Raw genomic sequence first — 22,527 nt, 5'->3', positions numbered from 1 at the left:
TTATGGAGAAGTCATAGCAGACTGTTGCTTCAGTTTAAGATACGCATTCACATATGAGATGAGAAGGGTGAGGACCCAGAGAAACGCCTTTGACAGAGGGGAGTGAGAGCATACTGAAGAATGTTTAGTAATAAAGAATTCAGATGGGAGAAACGGATGGGTTACATCTAACAGATTTGCTCAAAGGAATTCTGGAAAGGCAAATATGTGAAAATGTATAGCAAAGACATGGAATGCCTTTTGGTCCCTAAATGGATTTCATTTCAAAGACGTGCATATTGCAAATACATGTACCATAACACTTCTCTGTCCACTTCTAGAATCTTCTAAAGCCTGACAGAACATCTGCAGAGAGAGGATGTCATTCCAAGATGATCGACTGCAAGTGACTAAATTAAGATAAAAATGTCCTTAACCTTGAACAGTTTTTAAAGAGATTTTAGAAGAAAGGAGCCCTCCAGGGGGTTGTATAACTATATAATTGTACTCTTTCTAAAAGGCTATTTACAGATACATAATGTTTCCCCTCCATTCTTTAAAGTAAAATATAGGATAAAAAAAATAGTTTGGGGATAATATTTGTTTGGGACAGCAGGCACTGCTAATCAGTACCACTCTCTCCTTATTCCTTACTATCAGAGCCCTGGTTTAGGAGACCCCATTATCCTTAAGGCTAAGGTGGCCAGTTTAAAATCCGAGCTGATGAGATCTAAGTGCAAGTCTGCTGACCATCTGTGGTAAAAAATTTGCTGAGTTAGACACTGCCTTTTTTTTCTTACTTAATTTCTTTTTTTTTTTTCCTTTTCTTTCTTCCTGCCCAAATTGTTGGAACACTATTGGAGATTCTGGGGTCACTTTGAAGCTATGTGGACGTGCTAGAGATGTGGAAGCTGGAAGAGCGAAGCAACCCAGTCCCCTGGTGATGCCCTTCAGCAGCTGGACTAACGCTAGAGGGACTATCTCCAAACTTCCTGCTACCCGTGGAAAGTAAGGTAAATCACTCATTCACTTTCTGTTACCTACTAACTGATCCAGAACTCTAACCTCAGGGTTCTAGAACCCTTCTCAGTATCCCATAGTCATACTCATGTTCCGGACTCCTGATCATCAGACTTGCTTATAGCAGATGTATGGGGAGGGCGGGCTCTTCTGGAAGCCCTCATACTTCCTCCCCTACCCCCACCACACACAAATAATGATCTTTATGTCCACTCATCCTTCTATCTACACTCAGAGGCCAGGGCCCCCAGGAAGGCTTCACTGACAACCCTTTACTCCTCTCTACATGCAGAAAGGGTAGAGGTGTGGGCTCTGGAATCAGACTTCCTAGACTTGAATTCTTAATCTGTTACTTACCAGTTTAGGACGTGGGCAAAGTAGTTACCTTCTCTGGACACCCCTGTAAAAGAGGAACACTAAGTAGCACCTATGTACCTTACTGAAAGGATTAAATGAGCAAATGCAGGTAAAGTTCTTATAATTTTTTCTTGGGTCAATCAATTCTAGCTGCTATTGTTACCTTTGCCTAATTTAGGGCAGAGTCCCTTTGCCCTCCTTTGGTTCTCTGGGCCCGTCTCATTCATAACACACACCACCGCATACTGCATTCACAACACACACAACCGCATACTGCAGAGTTTTGAAAGGTGGTTCTCAAAATGTGGTCCCTGGGCCAGCAATATCAGCCACACCTGGGAACTGGTTAGAACTCTGGCACTGGAGCCCAGCAATCTGTGTTTTAACAATATTCTCAGGCAAATCTGATGCACACTAAAGGTTGACGACAACTGAGAACATCTGTCTCAGACTCTCCTGGAGGCAGTCACCAAAAATAGAGTTACAGGACCTTACACCTGACCAGCTGGAGAAGGGGTCTAGTAATTGCCCTGGTTATCATGCTTGTCATGATTTTTCAGCACATAAATGTTTGAGAATCACTGCCATTTTGAATGTGTGTTTCACTTGTCTGTGTTTCCAGTGGACTTTACTTCCTTGCAAGGAAGGTTTGTGAAGATTTGTTGCTGTTGTTTGCATTATTAGTTTTATTATGCTAATTCTAGAATCTCTGGTGCATAGTGCAATCTCAGGCAGGAAGTAGTGGCTCATTAAAACAGATATCCCAAAAGTCTTAGTAGAACTTCAAGATTAATTCCTTCAGGAAGAGGTAAAATTGTCATTAGATGCAGATGATATGATATTATATATAGAAAACCCTAAAGACTCTACATGAAAACTATTACAACTGATAAACGAATTCAGCAAGGTAGCAGAATACAAGATTAACATACAGAAATTGGTTGCATTTCTTTATACCAACAATGAAATATCAGAAAGGGAATGTAAAAAAACAATGCCTTTTAAAATCACAACCCCAAAAATAAAATACTTAGGAATAAACCTCACCAAGAAGGCAAAAGACTTAAACGCTGAGAACTGTAAGACATTAATAAAGGAAAGTGAAGATGATTCAAAGAAATGGAAAGACATCTCATGTTCTTGGGTTGGAGGAATTAATATTGTTAAAATGCTCATACTACCCAAAGCAATCTACAGATTTAAAGTGATCCCTATCAAATTATCCATGACATTTTTCACGCAATTAGAATAAATAATCCTAAAATTCATACAGAACCATAAAAGACCCAGAATTGCCAAAGCAATCCTGAAGAAAAAGAACAACGTTGGCAGCATAGCCACCCCAGACTCAGACAGTACTCCAAAGTCACAGTAATCAAAACAGCGTGGTATTGGCACAAAAACAGACATATGGATCAATGGAACAGAATACAGAGCCCAGAAATAAACCCACACACCTCAGTTAATCTTTGACAATTAATCTTTGACAAAGGAGGCAAGAATATATAATGGGAAAGAGACAGTCTCTTCCGCAAGTAGTGTTGGTAAAGTTGGACAGCCTTATATAAACCAGTGAAGTTAGAACACATCCTTTCACCATACATGAAAATAAACTCAAAATGTCTTAAAGACTTAAACATAAGACATGACACCATAAAACTTCTAGAAGAGAACACAGGCAAAATATTCTCTGACACAAATCATACCAATGTTTTCTTAGGTCAGTCTCCCAAGACAATAGAAATAAAAATGAAAATAAACAAAGGGGACCGAATCAAACTTACAAGCTTTTGCACAGCAAAGGAAACCATAAACAAAATGAAAAGACAACCTACAGAATGGGAGAAGATATTTGCAAATGATGCGACCAGCAAGGGCTTAATTTCCAAAATATACAAACAGCTCATACAACTTGATGACAATAAAAGCAAACAACCCAATCAAAAAAATAGGCAGAAGACTTAAAGAGACATTTCTCCAAAGAAGAAATACAGATGGCCAATAGGCACATGAAAAGAGGCTCAACACTGCCAATTATTAAAGAAATGCAAATCAAAACTACCATGAGGTACCACCTCACACCAGTCAGAATGGCCATCATTAAAAAGTCTACAGGGCTTCCCTGGTGGAGCAGTGGTTGAGAGTCCGCCTGCCGATGCAGGGGACACGGGTTCGTGCCCCGGTCTCGGAAGATCCCACATGCCGCAGAGCGGCTGGGCCCATGAGCCATGGCCGCTGAGCCTGCGCGGCCGGAGCCTGCGCGGCCGGAGCCTGTGCTCCGCAACGGGAGAGGCCGCAACAGTGAGAGGCCCGCATGCCGCAAAAAAAAAAAAAAAAAAAAATGTCTACAAATAACATATGCTGGAGAGGGTGTGGAGAAAAGGGAACCCTCCTACAACACTGTTGGTGGGAATGTAAGTTGGTGCCGCCACTGTGGAAAACAGTATGGAGGTTCCTCAGAAAACTAAAAATAGACCTACCATATGATCCAGCAATCCCACTCCTGGGCGTATATCCAGACCAAACTATAATTCAAAAAGACACATTCACCCTGATCTTCACAGCAGCAATATTCACAATAGCCAAGACATGGAAACAACCTAAATGTCCATCAACAGATGAATGGATAAAGACGATACATATATGGTACATATATATGTAGATGGTACATATATACAATGAAATACTACTCAGCCATAAAAAAAAGAATGAAATAATGCCATTTGCAGCAGCAACATGGATGTAACTAGAGATTATCATACTAAGCAAAGTATGTCAGAAAGAGAAAGACAGATACCATGATACCTCTTATATGTGGGATCTAAAATATGACACAAATGAACCTATCTATGAAACAGAAACAGAATCAGAGACATAGAGAATAGACTGGTGGCTGCCAAGGGGGAAGCAGGTGGGAAAGGGATAAACTGGGAGTTTGGGATTAGCAGATGCAAACTGGTATATATAGATTGGCTAAACAACAAGGTCCTACTATATAGCACAGGGAACTATATTCAATATCCTGTGATAAACCATAATGGAAAAGAATATGAAAAAGAATGTATACACATATGTATAACAGAGTCACTTTGCTGTACAGCAGTAATTAACACAACGCTGTAAACCAAGTATACTTCAATAAAAAATAAGTTAATTAAATTTTTAAAAAGATTAATTCCTTCAGAAGAACAAGTACTACACATTCACAAAAAAAGCATCCTTTGAAAGTTTAAATTTTTGAATTTCTTTGCCACTTCCTTAGTTTTGATCATCTTGGACAATATATTTTTAATACTGACGTTTAAAAAGAATTGTGTTTCAGTGTTTGCTATCCTTAGAGAGACAGAAACAGATAAGTACAACTAAATACTTATTTTTCAAAAGTCTCAAAAGTAAAAGGGAAATGAAAGTAATTATATCTTCAAATGATTTTGGGGTATGTTTCTAATTTCATACTTCTGATGCGATTAAAGATTAAAACTGTATTAAGACATTTGAGACATGCCGCATTGGTATTAAATGAATTTAATTTTGTGTAAAGTGGTAGAAATATTTTCTTCAGCAAACATACCTGCAGATATAAAATCACAACCATAAATCTACAAAAAAGCAAGCTATTGAATGAAATCTGATTGGTTATTTCCCTGCAGTATGGATCTGCTAATAATTTAATTTACTACTTGCTAACAGAAGCCAAAATTTAAATATACATGTGTGTGTGTATATATCTATCTCTTCAATTTTAAATCATTCATATATATGAACAAGTATACATACACATATATAACAATTGTTCATATATATATATATATATATATATAAACAATTTAAATTAAAGAAAGTACATCTGGTGGCCTATTTTTTCCCCCCGATTTCTAAAGAACACCATATTCTATTCTAGGCAGTGGAATGTCAACCCACCTTAAGGGTTGTTCAATGAGCATATCTGAGAAACCACTGGTTTAGCCAATGATGTACTTATTGAGGGAGGCTCTAGTGCCACTGTCAAGAGCTTATCCACAGGAGAGATAAGAAGGTACTTGTTTGGTTTGTGAAAAGAAGGAGTAGTGAGGAATGGCAGGTAGCTGCAGGCTGATGACACGTGATGTCCATATATATGTAGAACCAACACACCCATAATTGCACCCATTTTCCATACCCAAATCCAAAGCCTTTATATCATTAATCCCAGGCAAAAATGGTAAGATTCATGTGTGTTACTATCCCACGGCTTCAAGATGCCTCTAAACTCATGTGAGTATGTCTTAGTTTTATCAGTGGAGGACAAACCAGGCTTCTATCACCAAGCCCCATTCCATAACAGGCAAACCAGTCCAAGACTTCTCTGAGTGCTGCAGGAGAGTCTATGGAAGGGGCGCTCACTCCACTGTGATGCCTAAAATGCCTTTGCACAGAGCAAACATTCAATACATGCTGAGTGAATGAATGAGTGAACTGGCTCATTTCAGGGAAATTCCATTCAACAGGCTGGCATTCCTTCCTACCCATCTTAACTGTTAAGCTTGCCATCAGACAAAAATTTAATTATAAAACATTAGAGCTGAGGAAATTTTAGAAACTGTCTACTCTCCAGAGGTATACAACTTTAATTCAGTGGTAAAAATCACTAGGAGTGATTTAGGAGTCTATCAGACCTCAGTCCAAATTCCACATCTACCATATTTTGGTGAGCAAATAACTACTTCTGAGGCTCTGTTCCATGTATGCATTATGGGATATCGTAATAATACATACATTAATTGTATGACTATCAGGGGATAAAATGACACAACCCATTTGCCATGGTCGGCTAAGTAATTTACACCAAGTAAGCACTCAAGACATTAGCCAATATTAATAGCGGAGAGATGAAAACAAAACTCTGGGACTGATGCCTACCCTAGTGGCCCCAGTGGTCATAATGACTGTCTTCCATTCAGCCTGCTCTCTTCTCACTAAGACTAAGGAAGAGAAGATGAACAAATTAGGAATAACAATTTGAAAATGGTTTTATACTCCCTGAATGAATGGAATTATAATAAAATGATTCATGAGTTCTGCAGAAATATGATGAGACTTTAGATCTTTATGTTAGTTCTCTACAAAACCAATTGATGGCCCTAAGATGTACCTTCCCACCCAGCCCCATCCTTACCAGGATCAAACATCATTGTAAATGGAAAAGTCAACAACACATATCAACAAGCTAAGTTATAAGCCAGTGAAGTCTCAGAGCTTTGATAGAGAAAATTCAGATTTATCATTATATGTAAAAATAAGATGATATGAAGAACTCAATCTAAAAAATATTACCTGGAGATCTATAATCTCTACAATAGTGCTATAAAAAGTAAAGAGCTAGAAATCTATTTAGATGGTTTTCCTTATAAGAAAGCACTTTCTGTATAACTTTTAATGTACTGTTGATGAGAACAATTCAACAAAATTCAAGTAAATACCTGCAGATGTCCTACAAGAAGAAAAGAACAGAGTTAGATGTGACAGGGGATAACTGGACTTCAGGATGAGTAAGACCCTATACTTGACCTCAATAAAGTAACATGAAATACAGTGGATGAGTCATGTACAGAATGTCAGAATTCTAAAAGGCCAAGCTAAGTACCAAAAGGAACATGTGGGGACTCTTAAGAAGGAAATAAAATATTGGTTAGTTGATTACGACAAGGCAGAAGGGAGTAGGTTCCCTTTGGCTGCTCTTTGAAGAGATCACTTCCTTTCCCACCTAGTCCTGAGGCTAGGGTGGCATGGGCAATAGAGGAATGTGGGGACTGAGAATCATTTCTACTCTCACCAGAGTGGCTGGAAGCAGATTTTCTTACCAGGATGTACTAGTATGCTAATATTTAAGGGTTCTTGAGGTCAGAGAGAAGAGTTTGAATACTCCGGCTCCATCTCTTGCTGTGGGTCAAGTTTCTTACCTTTCCAACACCTCGGCGTCTTTATCTGAAAATTGGGGATGATGATAATGTCTCCCACCTGAGTGTGAGAACTACATGATACAGTGCATACGCAGGGCTAAATTTGGTGCCTGGCAAACAGAAAGTGCTCAGTACGGCAGGCGAGTGTAGTGACAATAAAGGCAAAGATGACGGGGGTAGTGCCGGTGTTGCTTCTGCCCCCAGAACAGGCTCTGACTGGGAGAGAGTTAAAGCACCTTTGGGTTCATGGGGGTTTATATATAAGCAATGGTTGATCAATGTGAGCTGGTTGTCCAAATGATTATGTGCAATCTAAGAAAAAAATGGGCCTCGGATCTGCTCAGCTACTTAATAATATTAGCAGCGGTAGTAGTCAAAGAAGCTAAATTTTATTAAGTGTTTATATGCCAAACAACGTGCTGAACGTTTTAAAAGGATTTACTCACTTATTACAACGAGGCTATATGCTAGGTCCTGATAATGTTATTCGTCTCTTTCAGATGTTGACTGAGCCTCAGACGGGTTACAAAAGCACCTAAGATCCCGTTGTCAGTACATGACGGAAATGAGTTCAAATCCAGCCTGTCTGACTTGTTCTTAATCACTAAGGTATGAAATTAAGCATGTTGCCCTTTGCCTGATTCTCCTTCTGAGGCCTGAATATTTCACTTAGCTCTCTGAGTGCAGAAGAGAGAAAATTCTCTCTCCTTGACCCAACTTGGCATCAATATCCAACTCCCCTTCTCAAAATGGGTTGCTTCAACGAGCAGCAATGAATGCCGGGTTGTGGACCAGTCACCTTGATGACTAAGAGTCAGACACTAGGGAAAGAAAACGCTCTGTGACAAACCTACCCTTGTACAGAAACAAGACAGAAATGGGGGGACAGGGCCGAAGATAATGGAATAAGGCATAGGAAAAATAGCACCTGGCATCGTGACAGTAATAGTAATAATAGTAGTAGTAGTAGTAATAGTAATAATAATAGACTTTACTATGCTCTAGGCATTATATTAAGTGCTTGGTGTAAGTGACTTCATTTTAACATTGAAAACAAGTCTATGAGGATGAAATATTATTAACATCATTTTATAGGCAAGAGTATTGAGGTTCAGGTAATCAGGTAAATTGCCCAAGCTCATATGGTTAGCAAGTGGAAAGCAGAGATTTGAACCAGCACCTACACTCCTAACCATTATGCTATAACCATTATGCTGAAGACATAAGAATTCCAATGGTCTTTCCCCGTAACCCACTCCTGCACTCCAGACTTAAATAGTCCAAGATCAAGAGAGAGCAAGCTTGGAGTTGCCACTCTTCAGTGAGTGTCAATCATTTCAAAACAGTGTGTTTGCTAACAAGATGCAGTTCCTGTGATAATCTTCTCAACCAGCTATCAAGAAACAGGAAGCAAAGATTCAAGTAACAGGATGTTCCTACTTACGAGGAAGGTGGGACAGCACAGTGGACACTGGGCTTAACTGTTCTGGAAAACGTGGTCCCAGTAGGCATACACACTGGTACATTTTCCCCACCTACCAAATACAAAAGAAGTATTTTATTTCCATGTTGCTCTTCAAAGTTCCACCTCATTCGTGCCTGTCATTCATCCTCTGGCCTCTTCCTGTCTCCATTTCTGTACAGAAAGGTGCTGAGTCTCTGCTCTCGGATACGAAAAGGGTGTGTTAGGAGAGGGAGCCATGGTACCTCGATGTCTTTTTCTTTCATCTTAATTCTATTATGCCAACTCCACTGAACTTAATTAGAGTGAATACAGAATTACACAATTACCCTCTGTTCTATTCTTCAGATGTTATATTTTGATAAAATTTACGACATGCTGCTCTCCCCTTGAACACCAGATGAACACTAGAAATGGATGTGTGTTGACATAAAATCTGTTATAATTACAATTAAAGTATAGCTTACATAATGATAGTGTTAACATAAAATTATAGATGTGTAGAGACAACGTGGTCATGCAGTTTTTAGTATAAGTACATGCTTAGACCAATATCTGTTAGCGGAATGAAGATGGAAGAGAATTTTGGTTAAGCCACAAAGGCTGTTTAAGGACTTGCAGATAGCTAAGGGGAACTCAAAGACCAGTAAGATATTTCCCCTGCCATGTTTGCAATTGCAAAGTGAAGGGAAAATGTGAAAGTAAGTACCCCTATGGAAATTACAAGACAAGTACATTTTTTTCCTTGAGTACCTGGGTAAATGCTTAAATTCTAATGTATATCAGTGATGCAAATTTTCAACTGAGTTTGATAAATCATAAAATAATAATTATACATATATGTATATAAAACTGCATGGAACTAGACAGTTCAGAATTACGTCTAATTAAAGAGGTACCCTATGACAACTAACTTAAACCTTACAAAATATGGTTCCAAGTACCCTATCAGAGTGAAAAGCCGGAGACTGAAAGGTTTATTGTAAATGTTTGTAGTCATGGTGTCTTAACTAAAACTACTGTGTCACAAATACTATTAAAATAATTGTGACATTTTATTCACTTTTACTGCAAACAACAAAACAAACTATAGGTATTTTTTCATTTCAGGTAATTATTTTAGCTAACAGTTATTAAATGTTTTGAGAAGACAGAGTGCTAATTGCATTACTTCATTTTATCTTTAAAATAGCGCTTCCATGTAATTATTCTTAATATCTCCATTGTATTAAAGTGTATCTCTAGTTTAGACCTTTCTTCAGAACTGCAGACTTGTGTATCCAACTGTGTACTCAGCATCTCTACTTGGACGTCACGAAAACATCTCAAATCTTATATCTCCAAAACTGGTCTTTAATCCCCCAAACATGCTCTACCCCAAACTTTTTCCATCTTAGGTGACAGTAACCACACCTTTCCAGTTCCCCAGGCCCTAAATCTCGAATTCACCCTTGACCCCCTCTTCCTTTCCATTCTTGCATTCAATCTACCACGAAATGCTGTCACAACCTTCCCAATGTGCCACTTCTGAGAATTACCAGCCACTAGCAGCCTGGTGCAGGCCAACAACATAGACCTCGAGGATCCTGTAGTCACCTCCCGAGATTCTCCCTGACTCCACTCTCTCCCCACATCCTCAAGACCACAGATACAGTTATGCTTTTCAAAAAAGAGACAGTTCATGCCACACCTCGGCTAAAATCCTGCCCCTGGCTGCCTACACTTAGAGTAAAAGACACAATGCATGTGATGGCCTCCCAGGACTTACCCAATCCATCCCATCACATATCCGACCTCCAGCCCTCCTGCTGTCTCTTCCTCCCCACTGACTAAGTCAGCCAGGGTGGCCTCCTTGATATTCCTCCAAGCTGCCCGGCATATTTCTGCCTTAGAGTTTTGGGACCGGTCCCAGGGAGTGGTCACCCCATCATACATTCTGACAACTCCCTCACTTCAAGTCTTTGCTCAAATGTCAACTTATAAAATCCACCCTGACTACCCTATTTAAAAACAGAACCTACCTGTACACTCCTCCAGCACTCCCAACCCAAGCCTCTTCAGTGAGCTTCACATCCTTTTCCTTATCCCGTAGCGCCCATCAACCTGTGACAAAGCATAGAATTTATTTATAACATCCGTTTCCACACGAGAGTGTAAGGAGGGAGAAAGCATGCAAGAAGGAGCACGCAGGCAAAGGCTCTTGTCTAATTTATTCATTGATACGTCCAAGCATAGAGAACAGGAAGATGCTTGATAAATAGTCCTGAAAAAGATACAGATGAGGAAACTAGTAGTAAGCTCAGAAAGTTTAAGTAACTTCCTCAAGGTTTTAGAGCTAGAAGAGGGTCACAGTAGAATTCACACTTGGGGATGTCTAACTTCAAATCTCTTAGCCTCTCTGCTTTTTTTTTTTTCTTTTTTTCTTCTCGGTACGCGGGCCTCTCCCTGTTGCAGCCTCTCCCGTTGCGGAGCACAGGCTCCGGAGGCGCAGGCTCAGCAGCCATGGCTCACGGGCCCAGCCGCTCTGCGGCATGTGGGATCTTCCCGGACCGGGGCACGAACCCGTGTCCCCTGCATCGGCAGGCGGACTCTCAACCACTGCGCCACCAGGGAAGCCCCTCTCTGCTATCTTAAGTCCATGCAATTCAGGATTTGTTTTAATCAGTGCCATGGAAATTCTCACTCCACTGAATAGGATCACTAAAGTGTTCTCTGTCTAGATTTATATATATATTTTCCATTTAAACAAAGGAAACAGAAGAGGGGAATTCATCATGGGTTATTGCGGTAGTTTTACAGCAATGTTAGCAATAATGACATTTAAGTAATAGTGATATTTAATGATAGCATAATAATAATAAAATAATAGCTCTTAAATGTATTGAAGACAAATCGCATGCTAAACTCGGTGCTAAAATATTTCCATGTATATTTTGTGCAAAATCCTTATGAATATCCTATCAGATGAGCTTTATGTGTAACTCCACCAGGAATACTTCTCTTATTCTGCTTTCAAAGATAAGGAAACTGATGAGAAGTGTGGTAACCGTTTGATCAAGATGAGACTGGTAATAAGTTGTGAGTATGAATTTAAATTCAGGTCTAACTCCAGAATTTGATTCTCAATCCATACATGAAAATTCTGATAATTCCTTTGATAAGGGTATGTCCTCTCCTGGAAAACATCCCCCATTATGTCTGCCTGTGCTCATACCTTCAGGACACAGTCAAGTTTGAAACATGATAAAAATGTTTAAATAGTATGCTTTAATAAATGGAAATATCTTCATCTCAACAATAACACAAAAAGGCAGGCTGAGCCCTTTGAAGTGGCTCTCTTCCATCCAGAACAAGAGAAGGAATCAACAGCTGCAGAGTAAAGAAAGCATGAAACCCAGAGATGGAGGATTCTGTAAATGACCAATTACAAGACTATTAAGCCGCACTTTCATAGCAAGAGGCAAAATATTCCATTAAACTGAAAATTCTTCTACCCCTCACTCCAAGGCCCACACAAACATTAATGTTGCATTTATTAGGATGTATTTCCTGTGCTCTATCAACTTGACTTTCAGCAACTGTATTAATACAGTCCTTTCGCTTTGCACATATATCTGAATGATGGATTCCATTACTGGAGTTTTGTAGAAAGAGTGGAGTGAATGCAGTAAAGTTTGGGAAGAGCCATCATAATCCATAATGATGGGCACTGAATCAGGACAAGAAGAAACCTCTCTTCTCACTTATTTGAATGAAAATTCTACTATATATTTATTGCCTCTGTACAGGGCCATGTGTTGAATAATGGAAAACAAGCATCTTTCATTTGGAGGTAGGATTTGTGTGCTCAAGTTTCGATGGGCCTGCAGAATTAATCTTGTTTTAGAAATGAAATAAAATGTAATTTCTTACTGTAAGTAGATGTGGTTAAGCAACTGGCAACTTTGATGTCTTTAAATCACTGCAGTTTCGGGGTAGGCAAATCTATAATTATTTCAAGCACTTCTTTATTGGTGCAACAATTGAGCAGTGTACATAGTGGTCAACAACCTCGGCATTGTCAGACGACTCTAAGTTTGAATCTAGACTTTGCCACTCACCAGCTATGTGACTTTCAGCTATGAGAATCACTTTCTTCAGCTTTACAGTGTGGATTATTATATGCCCTTTGCAGAACTACTGTAAGAACTAAATGTATATGGGCACAGTGGCTCATAGTAAGGGCTCAAATTAGTATTGTGGTCACTACTAGTAGTATTGAAAAGAAATTAGAACTTCTATTCTCATAAAGTGGGATATGTGTCCCTTTATCATTGTAATTTCATATCATTTTACTTTTGACCTTATAATTTAATAGCTTGATCCAAGAAACATTTAGCAGTAAATATAATTGAAAGAAGGTTACTTGTCAAACATGAAATACTGTAGTATCAAGTGTGCTGGCACAATACTCTTCTCAGATAATTAACCTGTAAAAATATGTTATTGTCTTCTTTTTAATTAAGCACATTGAACATATATATTTACTGTGCCAATTGGCGAAAGGTCCATTAATTAATCAGTCTAACTATATGTTGCATAAATGTCTTCTAAACATAATCGTATATGTATTTTATTTGTTGGGAAAATGTGTTTGAGATTGTTCTTTTCTGCCTATTTAAAGTAAAAGAGGGTGAGAAGTAGAGTTAGGCTTAATGTACTTTGTACTCTATTATGCCATGAAAATGCTTCTGTGCCCTGGAGACAACAACAAAAGATTTGCTTTAATGACAAGAATCAAGTATGTTCTAAAGCTTCCAGGTAGGAGGCGTATAGGTTGCAGTTTATATCAGAAGTCTTTGCTCTCTCTCTCAACTGCGTCTAGATGGGAAAGATGTGGTCATAAATGCTTCAAGGTGATACAGTAAATGTTGGAAAGAGGGGGGTAGGAGGCAGAGTTTTGAATATCTCAAACCTGAGCTAGAAGGATTTTACTTAAAGAAAATAGCGGATATGATTTTTCACTTAAGGAATGCCAGTCAGCAAACCTGACATTAATGTAGGAAATTAGCTCTTTTAGCTATGATGCTTTCAAATGCACATGGCTGAAAACAAATTCAAAATACTCAAAGGAAATTTAAAAACAAAAACCAAACAACAACAACCACCTCAACAAACAAGTACTAGAAATTCAGGGATGCAGCCATATTCAGATACAGTTGGAGCTGGACGTTCCAGAGTATCAGCAGGGTTCCAGCTCTCTCTCCATCCCTCAGCCCTGCTTACCTCTGCAAGACTTTATTTTACAGAAAGTCTCTCCTTGTGCTGGATGGTCACTGGGAGTCCCAGAGTCATATCTCCCCAGATTAGAAATTCCAGAGAGAAAAGACAATTCTTCCATTTTGCTCTGAGAGAAAAGTCCTGGAGAGCAGTCTGATAGACTTAGCCGAGGTCAGACGCCTACCCATGAGCCAATCACCTGCTTTACTGGAGTTCAGTCCCTGGGCGACTCATCCCCGGGGCCCGTGAGGAGGCAGGATGGCATTATCTGGCAGTTCTCCAAGAAAAGCCTGCTGTTTTTTTGTAAGATGAAAGGGGAGAGGACATGGAAAATGAAACCTGTATCTGCTTCTGTAAAATCCACAGAATCTTACTCTCTGTCCTGTGTCGATGACCATGCAGTAAGCTGACCCAGGAGGTCATTTTTCCCACAACAGTCTTTATATATATGACTAAGGAACACACTGGTAAAAGAATATGGGAGAAAGTCTGAGTATGACAAGTCAGCTAGACTGATATTAACTAAAAAAGCTGTGTGAAAATATCCTTAAAAAGTTGCCCCCAACTCACTCAAAGTCCAAAGTTGGAGCTGGAAATACAATGTCATGGAGTTTGGATAAGAACAGGTTTTCTCCAAGTTGAACTATGACACAGATTAGAGACTTCTAGAAACTATACTTTTTCAAAGAAAAAACATCACATGAGAAAAATGAGGCCTAGAAAAATTAAATGACTTAAGGTAACATAGCTAATAATTGGCAGGACTGAGACTAGAGTACATACTTTGTGTAACTGGCTATGGTTTGTTTGTTTCTTTCTTTCGTTATCACTTCAAAACGAGACAAACTTAAAGAAAGGAAACACAACCAAAACTCAGTGGTTGGAAAAGAGATGGATGTGAACGCCCACTTGTTTCTTACGTATAAAGTTACCCCTCGCAGTGTTTTGCAGGAGAAAACGCTGGCTCTTCCCAACGTTGGTTATATACACAAAGATTCCAAAGACAAGACAAGTGCTTTGCAAACAAAGTAACTAGAACCAGCTCAGGCTTCCCCGCGCCGGGTCCTACGTTCCACGGTCAGAACCACCAACTGTATCCCCCCGAGGAACAAGGTGATTCAGAAAAGCTGGCGTCTTCAGAGAAGGGAGAACACTTAGCCGGGAAGAGAGGAGAAAACTTGCTCAGCTTCTTGCTGGGGTCTGAAACGATCCCAACAGAGTCCTTAAACCCCTCAGGTTTCCCCAATCAAGCACCCTCGCCTCCAACCTGGGCCACCCCAGATCTGACTATCAGACGACAGAAGTCTGCGGACGCACGAAGAGCTAACCACCCCACGAGAGGGACCTACGCGCGGCCGCGCCCACTCACCCGCCGCTCCCCGGGAGACGGGAGACCAGCCCGGGGTCCAAGGCCTGGGCGTGGCTGACTCACCCCTCTCCGGGCCCAGCTCCAGCTCACCTCGGCGCGGCCCGCCTGGGCGCCGCCATCTTTACCACGAAGGGGGCCTCGCGCCGGAGGCCCCTGAGAGGGCGCCCTGAGCGGAGCCGGAGCGCCGGGGAGCCCCAGGTCGGCGCCCTACGTCCCCCGCGCGCTCGCGCAGCGTCCACGCGCGACGAGAGTCCCTCACGCAGCCCCCGACCCAGGCTTCCGCGGACCCGGCGCCCCGCGCAGCCCGCACCGCGGCTCAGGCGGCGCCGAGCGCGGCCCGGGCGGAAGAGCGGGCGGGGGGCACGCGCTCGGTAACCTGGCAACGCGGAGCAACCCGGTGTCTCTGGCGAACCCCAGCCCTCCACCGCGAGGAAGCACGGACCCCTGCACCCGCCGTCCAGCCCTCCCCGCCGCTCGGTCGCTCCGCCCGCTGCTGCCCGCTGGCTATGGTCTTTTCAATCCATGATACAACGTCTATATGTAACGAATCTGTTAAACCCTAAATGTTTATGATATTCAAGTAATCCAGTATCTGAATTATTCTTGAAGATAAAACATCCAAAGACTTCTTAATTGTATGGGTATACATACATAAAATACACGTGGAGGTAACTTCAAATATAGTATGTGCCTGTCTCTATTCCTTCCCTCTCCGCTCTTTTAAAAAATGCCCCTTTAAAAATTGCCCACTCACCATCTGTTAGGTAAATTTGCTGAAACACAGTAAATGTGGAGACAGAAATTGTTATAGAGACTATTCCAAATGGCACTGACACCTGTATTTATGAAATGTTTAAAAGGGTAAGTTAGAGTTGTTTTTTTTTAAAAAAAAATCCCACTATAGTAACACCACATCATCCTAGGTGCCCAGTTCTATCCAATTACATAAGATGGAGAGAGAGAGAGAGGAGGAAGAGAAAGAAGAAAGGAAGAAAACCAAGTACTTATGTATAAAATGTTGCTGCCAAAGTTTGAGATTATACTCAAGCATCAATGAACAGAAGGAAAACACTTACAAATTTACAAATGTATTTCATTTATGGTATGAGGGACACAGGTTTACATTTGCAACACGCTCCCACAAGGGTCAAATTGACCACTTTTTTCTATCTAGTTGCTCTTGAGAGAACAAAACAATTGAAACAGATGCCATTCAATTCCAAGTCTATAGCTTAGACCATGTCACTGCACATGAAATATTGTTCATTCAGAGTCAGCACACAGCAAGAGTAATTTATACTCTCAGAGTGTTTGCTCTCAAGTCAATAGCAGAGAAGCCTTGAATAAAAACGTTCCCATTACTTTCCATTGTGATAGATCTTACTTATAGCCCATGAAACAGTGGTCAGAGGAGATTTATTCTTTGGCCACCATATTATATAATCTCTCCACTTTAAGCCATCCCCCACTCGGCGATTATTTTTTAAATATGTTACTCGTAGTCAATATTAATTTACATTTAATCTTTCTTAGCATTAGGAGAGTATTATTTTGTACAGGCTCCGAAACAAATCTCCCGAAATTCCTCCCTGATGCTCCCTTCAGGCTGAAAATGCATTGCAGGGTGGCTGCAGTGACTTAATTCTAGTTGGCAGAGCCCTGGCCACACACTAATTTCATTAGCCTCAAACTCCTGGATTTGAAAGATCCACTGAATAGGATTCCTGTCCTCTGACATGTCACTTACTAACCAATTCAGTGTGCATACAGAGGAGACAGAAAGGACTTGCTCAGCTCTGGCCCACCGGCAGGCAGATGAGAATTCCCCGTCAGAGACACTGTTTACATCTGAGTGGTCATTCTTGCCCGGGTCCTCATTTTCAGGAAGGAAGTTCAATCCAGGCTTTGCTGGCAGCTGCAGCATTTGTTACATCCATTACTAGCTCCTTGTTCCTTCCTGCCCCCCAGTGCTTAGCATCCCCCATTTCAGTCACTAAGTCTTCCTTCCCCCAGCCTAGAAGCTTACCTCACCATAAATTTTTACCTCAAATGATAGGTTTGACACATTCCCCACAGCAACCCACAGGGACTGGGGAAAAGAAAACTCAAATCTCTGGAGAGCTAAGAATTCAACCATTTAGAGGAGTTTCTTTTATCCAGGACAGTCTTCATTGAGCTGAACCCTGCAATCCCAGAGAAGATTCACCTACCCGTTCTTTTCCTCTTTCCCTAAAGTGACTGTGTCTTTGAACAAGGGGTCTGTGTTCCACTATTCTCTCTATTCATTTTGCAGGTTTACAGAGGCTGGGAAACTGGGGACTGGACTTACATGCCAGGAGCTTCTAAGATCACACGCAAAAATAAGGTTACTGGAAGAGACTGTTGGAATCTATCTCTGTATATTTGAACATGGGCAGTGGTTAACCAGGATGCTCACACCAAGCTTATATCCAGCTTGCAGCACAAGCCACAAGTTGGTGCATCCCTCTTACTACCAGCCTCTTCTCAATAAATGCAGGTGAAAACTGGGGGCTCTTTTCCCTCAGCTGTTCAATCCAACATGAATAGCTGCAATTTGCAAATTAGAGGAAAATGACAGTGTTTTCTCTGAATGGTTTTGGTCCCAACGCACACTGCTAATGCTGGCATTCAGTTCCTTTCCTTCCCAGCCCAGGGAACGGGGGAACTAAGCATAAGGCAAGCGTTCTCTTTTCTTGCAAGTGCCTCAGATCCACACACCAGAGAAGGAATCAGCTCCCCCTGGAATCTTTTTCAGCAAACACAATCCTTCACCTAGTCTGCAAGCTCTCTCTTGACTTTAAGATTTCACTCTTTTTTCGACAGGCAGGCCCATCTGCAAGCTCCCAAGCTCCAAGTGAAGGCACCAAAATAATTTTTAAAATGTCAAACAGCAAATGTGCCTTCAACCCCCAGAGCTCCAGTAAAAATACTGTGAGTTGCCCCTGTGGTTCTCAGGTGACCTCTGGCCTCATCCTCCCTGCAGCGCTGCCTCCTCAGGTTCTCTAGTTTAAGCTCAGAGGTAAAGGAAGTGCTTCTGGGTTTTTGTTTTTTGTTTTTTTTTTTCCCACCCTCCCTATCCCACCCCTCCAGGCGGTCACAAAGCACCGAGCTGATCTCTCTGTGCTATGCGGCTGCTTCCCACTAGCTATCTACCTTACGTTTGGTAGTGTATATATGTCCATGCCTCTTTATCGCTTTGTCACCGTTTACCCTTCCCCCTCCCCATAGCCTCAAGTCCATTCTCTAGTAAGTCTGTGTCTTTATTCCTGTTTCACCCCTAGGTTTTTCATGACATTTTTTTTTTAAATTCCATATATATGTGTTAGCATACGGTATTTGTCTCTCTCTTTCTGACTTGCTTCTGGGTTTTGCTTCCAACAACCCAGGCTCTTCCTGAAAGCATTACCTCAAAGTGAAGGCTGCCCAGAAGCACTTTTGGCCTTGCAAACATCTAGAGGTGGCATACTCAACAGGTGCTAGGGATGCTCAGAGGCTCAGAGGGGCCATACCAGGCTGCAGCTTTAGACAGGCACCCCTCCTTCTGGCACAAACACAGACTTCATACCCCTGGGTGCTGATGTAGTGACAGCTTGAATCTCACAAGGAGTCCCCTCCAGAAACCCAACATGCTTCAGGAAAGGCACTTGAGAGGGAGCCGACTTTTTAGCTACGGGGAGCATAAGGGTCAGCCAGAACATCTGGAGAAGGGACTAACGGAGCTTGGGTCCTACCAGGCAGGGAGAGAGCTGTGCATTAGGAAAGGATCACTTCAAGACAGAGATGAACAAAAAACTTGGAGATAGGGGTAGAGAAGGAAAAGAGAGGCAGAAATTGAAAGGGAGAACATAAAAACAGACAGACAAAAAAAAAAAAAGCAGGGAGAAAGAGACACAAGGAGAGAGACACACAGGAAGAAAGACAGAGAAACAAGAGAACCCATAGTCACGCAGACCCTGAAACTCAATTTCTTCATCCAGAAGCCATCCATCTATACCCAGGGCGGCACAGGAGCCTTGGGGCCGAGGCTGCGGGAGCAGGCGGTGAGAGAGCACTGCAGCACCGCCCACCGCTCAGCGGGCCCGATCCGCCGTCCTCGCATCTTCAGCCGTCCTCGCATTCTTCCGCCGTTGCCCGCCTGCACCCGGAGCTAGAGGACCGCCCGGCCTTGCTCAGCGCACCCTACTGCCTCCCTCCAGGCGCCTTCTTGTCTGGCTCTGAGAATCGTCCTCAAAACCCAGGACTGGGGTTGGGGGCTGCGTTAGAGAGGTCGTGGGAAAGGATGGGCACAGGGTGGGTGCAGACAAAGCGACTGTGTTTCGCAGTTAGCATGAGCTCACCTCCGGGCTCTGAGCTGGCAGGAGTAGAAAGCTGATCGCCCGGCTCCTGCCAGTGGCCGGATCGCAAAGGCAGTTTAGACGGTGCAAACAACTGCCCAGAGCAAATCACCTGGGGGCACGTCTGCGGGTGGCTTCTCCCCGCTTGAGGACAGTCCCCACGCCTTCCGCCCCATGCCCTCGCAGAGACAGGTTACAGGTCAGGAAATCCAACCCGAGCGAAATGGGCAATTCACGTCCAAATGTAGGTGAAGACCTAGCCTTCGGTTTAAGAACTGCCTCCCTAAGCTCTTCTGGAAATTTTCCAAGGGAGCTGCAGCTTGTCGGGCGGCTTGGGGCAGGGAAGCTGGGGAGTTGAGAAATGCCTAGTTTCTAGGCGTCTTCTCATCTTTCATATTCCTTGCGCCTAAGTGGCTCTCACAGGAGCCCGGCACTTTTACAAGCCTGTTTTGGAACCATATTTCACTCGAATGCAAACCCATTTAAATCATCGCCTTGTTTTTCGGAGACTGTTTCTTGTCAATGGGGCCATAAATCCAGAATGTCAAGCCGGATGGAGTGGAGCGCGGACAGGGGAGAGATGGAAGGGAAATGAATCAAGCAGGGAAAGTACCTCCTCGGGTGAGGTGGGAGGGATTCGGCAGGATCTCCAGGGTGGAAATGAGCGAAGGCTGACCAGACCCCGCACCCCTGGAGTCCAAGCCAGCCTTCAGGATAAAGAGCGCGGGGAGCTACGGCGCGCTCTGCCCCGGAGGGAGCGCCCCCCCACCTGGAAAAGCCTCAGGATGTTGACTACCATGATGGAGACCGAACTCCCCGAAGCCCCAATCACTCCAACTACTTTCTCGGGCTTGACGAAAACCGGAGGCTCGCCGTTGGTGCAGCGCACTTCGGAGGTGTCCTTCTGGATGAGCGCCTGGACGAAAGTGAGCGACTGTTCGAGCGCATAAGTGTCCCTGGAACAAGTGTCCAGGATCCGCGCTCCCAGCGTCACGTTGGGCAGCAGGTTGGGATCGCTGTTGATCTGGTCCAGGGCGTAGAGCATCGCTTCCAGCCTGTGGATCCCGTTCTCCCTCTTGATGTCGCCGCAGGGCACTCCGCTGGGACCCTTCCCGTGCACCGGGAACAGCCCCCCGAGGGTGACGTCCCCTTCGATCCGAATGGAGTGCGGGGCGTACATCTCCTGGCCGCGCGCCGCCGCCGCCAGCGCGCACAGAAGCACCTCCAGCACGCAGCAGGGAAGCTTCATCAAAGTCAGGGCGCGGAGCAGCTTCCCCAGCTGGACCATGCTGCTCCCGCGGCTGCGGTGGTGGCGGCGGCACTCGAGGGGACGGTGGCGGGCTCGCCGGAGTCCTGGCCCCTTGGGGTGAGCTCCTCCGGGGAAGCCCAGGGTCTCCTGCGGGCGAGGAGGGTAGGGGCGCCCGGGAAACGGCAGCCGGCGAGGGTGGGGGGTCCCGCGGCGCCTGCCATCTTGGGGCGCCGTGCGCTCTTGGGTTCCCCGGCCAGCGCGCCGCGCTCGAGCTCGCGCTCGGTGGCTTGCAGCTCGAGCTCTCCAACAGCCCAGCACTGGGGAGAGAGCGAGCATGGCTATCGCTTTAAATGCGCGTTCGGCTCCCTCTCCTCCTCCGCCCACTCCCTCCCACCCTCGCTCGCTCTCAGGCTCTCCCCACCCTTCCCAGCGCCCACCCTCCCCACGGTTTTGCATCATCACGCAGGGAGGGGGCTGCGTGCTGAGGTAAGAGGGGAGGGAATAGGTGGGCGGCTGTGGGGGGGGGAGTACCTCCGATTGGGAGTTTCGAGGTCCCCAGGGAATCTGGGGATTGCAGGTCGCAGGCGAAGGCTGAGCTCCTGCTTCGGTCTCACTGTAGAAGCCGCTCGCTCGCCCGCCTGCACCCACACGCACATTCTAGGCACAGGGTGGCATCAGCCCCGGACAGGGCGGTTCTAGCTGGGGCTGACTGCTTCCAACCCTGAGGTCCGGAGCCGGGACTGTCAGCGCCGGGAGAATGCGAGGTAGTCGAAGGTGATGCCGCCAAGCATGAAGGGTAGTAGGGAGACCCCAGTCTGTACTGCTAATTCGTCTGTGCCAGTTTTTCCTAAGAAAAACACACATACACACAGGAGCCTGATTTATGACCTAAAGAACCTTTACGCAGAGACTTCTCCGGGGCCAGGCACTGGGCTAGCCTGTAGGGAAAGACGCCAACAAGAAATGCTGGGAATGGAAATGCATCTTTGGTCTTCAGGGGTTACTGTGGCCGGAGCCGGATGAAGTAACCCTGGTCTCCAGTAAATCTGTGGCGGATTCGCTCCTTTTCTTCCTTTCATCGCAAGAGATGGAACAACTGAGAACTCTGCAGAGCGCCCTTTCTTCTCTGGCGCTGACAGGTGTAAGGCTCCCTCCTACCCATTTCCAGAGATGCTTTTGGGCTGATGTCAGGTTTCCTCGGGCAGGAAATAGCAAGAAAGAGGTGGCAGTAGGAGGAGCAAACAGAAATCTCCCCATCGATCCAGTGATCCATTCTTCTTTTTTTTTTTTTCTGGCTGAAGATTTGGGGGGTTTGGGGAGTGGAACCAGGATGCCAGAGCAGGTTGTAGTGCAGTTAGGAAGCTGTTTTTCAAAGGTGTCCCCTCCTGCAGGTCCAGCCCAAACTTGGCCCATTAAAGCAACAAGTGGCCCTAGTTCCTACACAAGGAAGGGCAATGTATCTGCCCTTGGTGCCCACGTGTACTGCTTATGGTGGTCTCTACTCTTGCTGAGCCTTTCTGTTGGAGGGCAGCGAAACT

At 43.8% G+C, this 22,527-nt stretch overlaps 1 long non-coding RNA gene across 1 annotated transcript in view; it reads right to left on the bottom strand.

Moving 5' to 3' along the window:
- LOC309960009 overlaps window positions 1-11,575 on the bottom strand; it is an 84,793-nt gene extending 73,218 nt beyond the window's left edge. Inside the window, exons 1-2 of the long non-coding RNA XR_014326109.1 lie at window positions 10,779-11,575; window positions 8,740-8,830 (exon numbers count right to left, since the gene is read on the bottom strand). This is a non-coding gene — a long non-coding RNA (uncharacterized lncRNA). The remainder of the gene's footprint in view (window positions 1-8,739; window positions 8,831-10,778) is intronic.
- Between the last annotated feature and the right edge of the window lie 10,952 nt (window positions 11,576-22,527).

The sequence above is a fragment of the Leucopleurus acutus genome (assembly GCF_964270905.1).
Source record: "Leucopleurus acutus genome assembly, chromosome: 3".
NCBI classification, from domain to species: Eukaryota; Metazoa; Chordata; class Mammalia; order Artiodactyla; family Delphinidae; genus Leucopleurus; species Leucopleurus acutus.
Note: the sequence above shows the minus strand (reverse complement) of the source record. Positions and strands in the feature narration are given on the sequence as shown.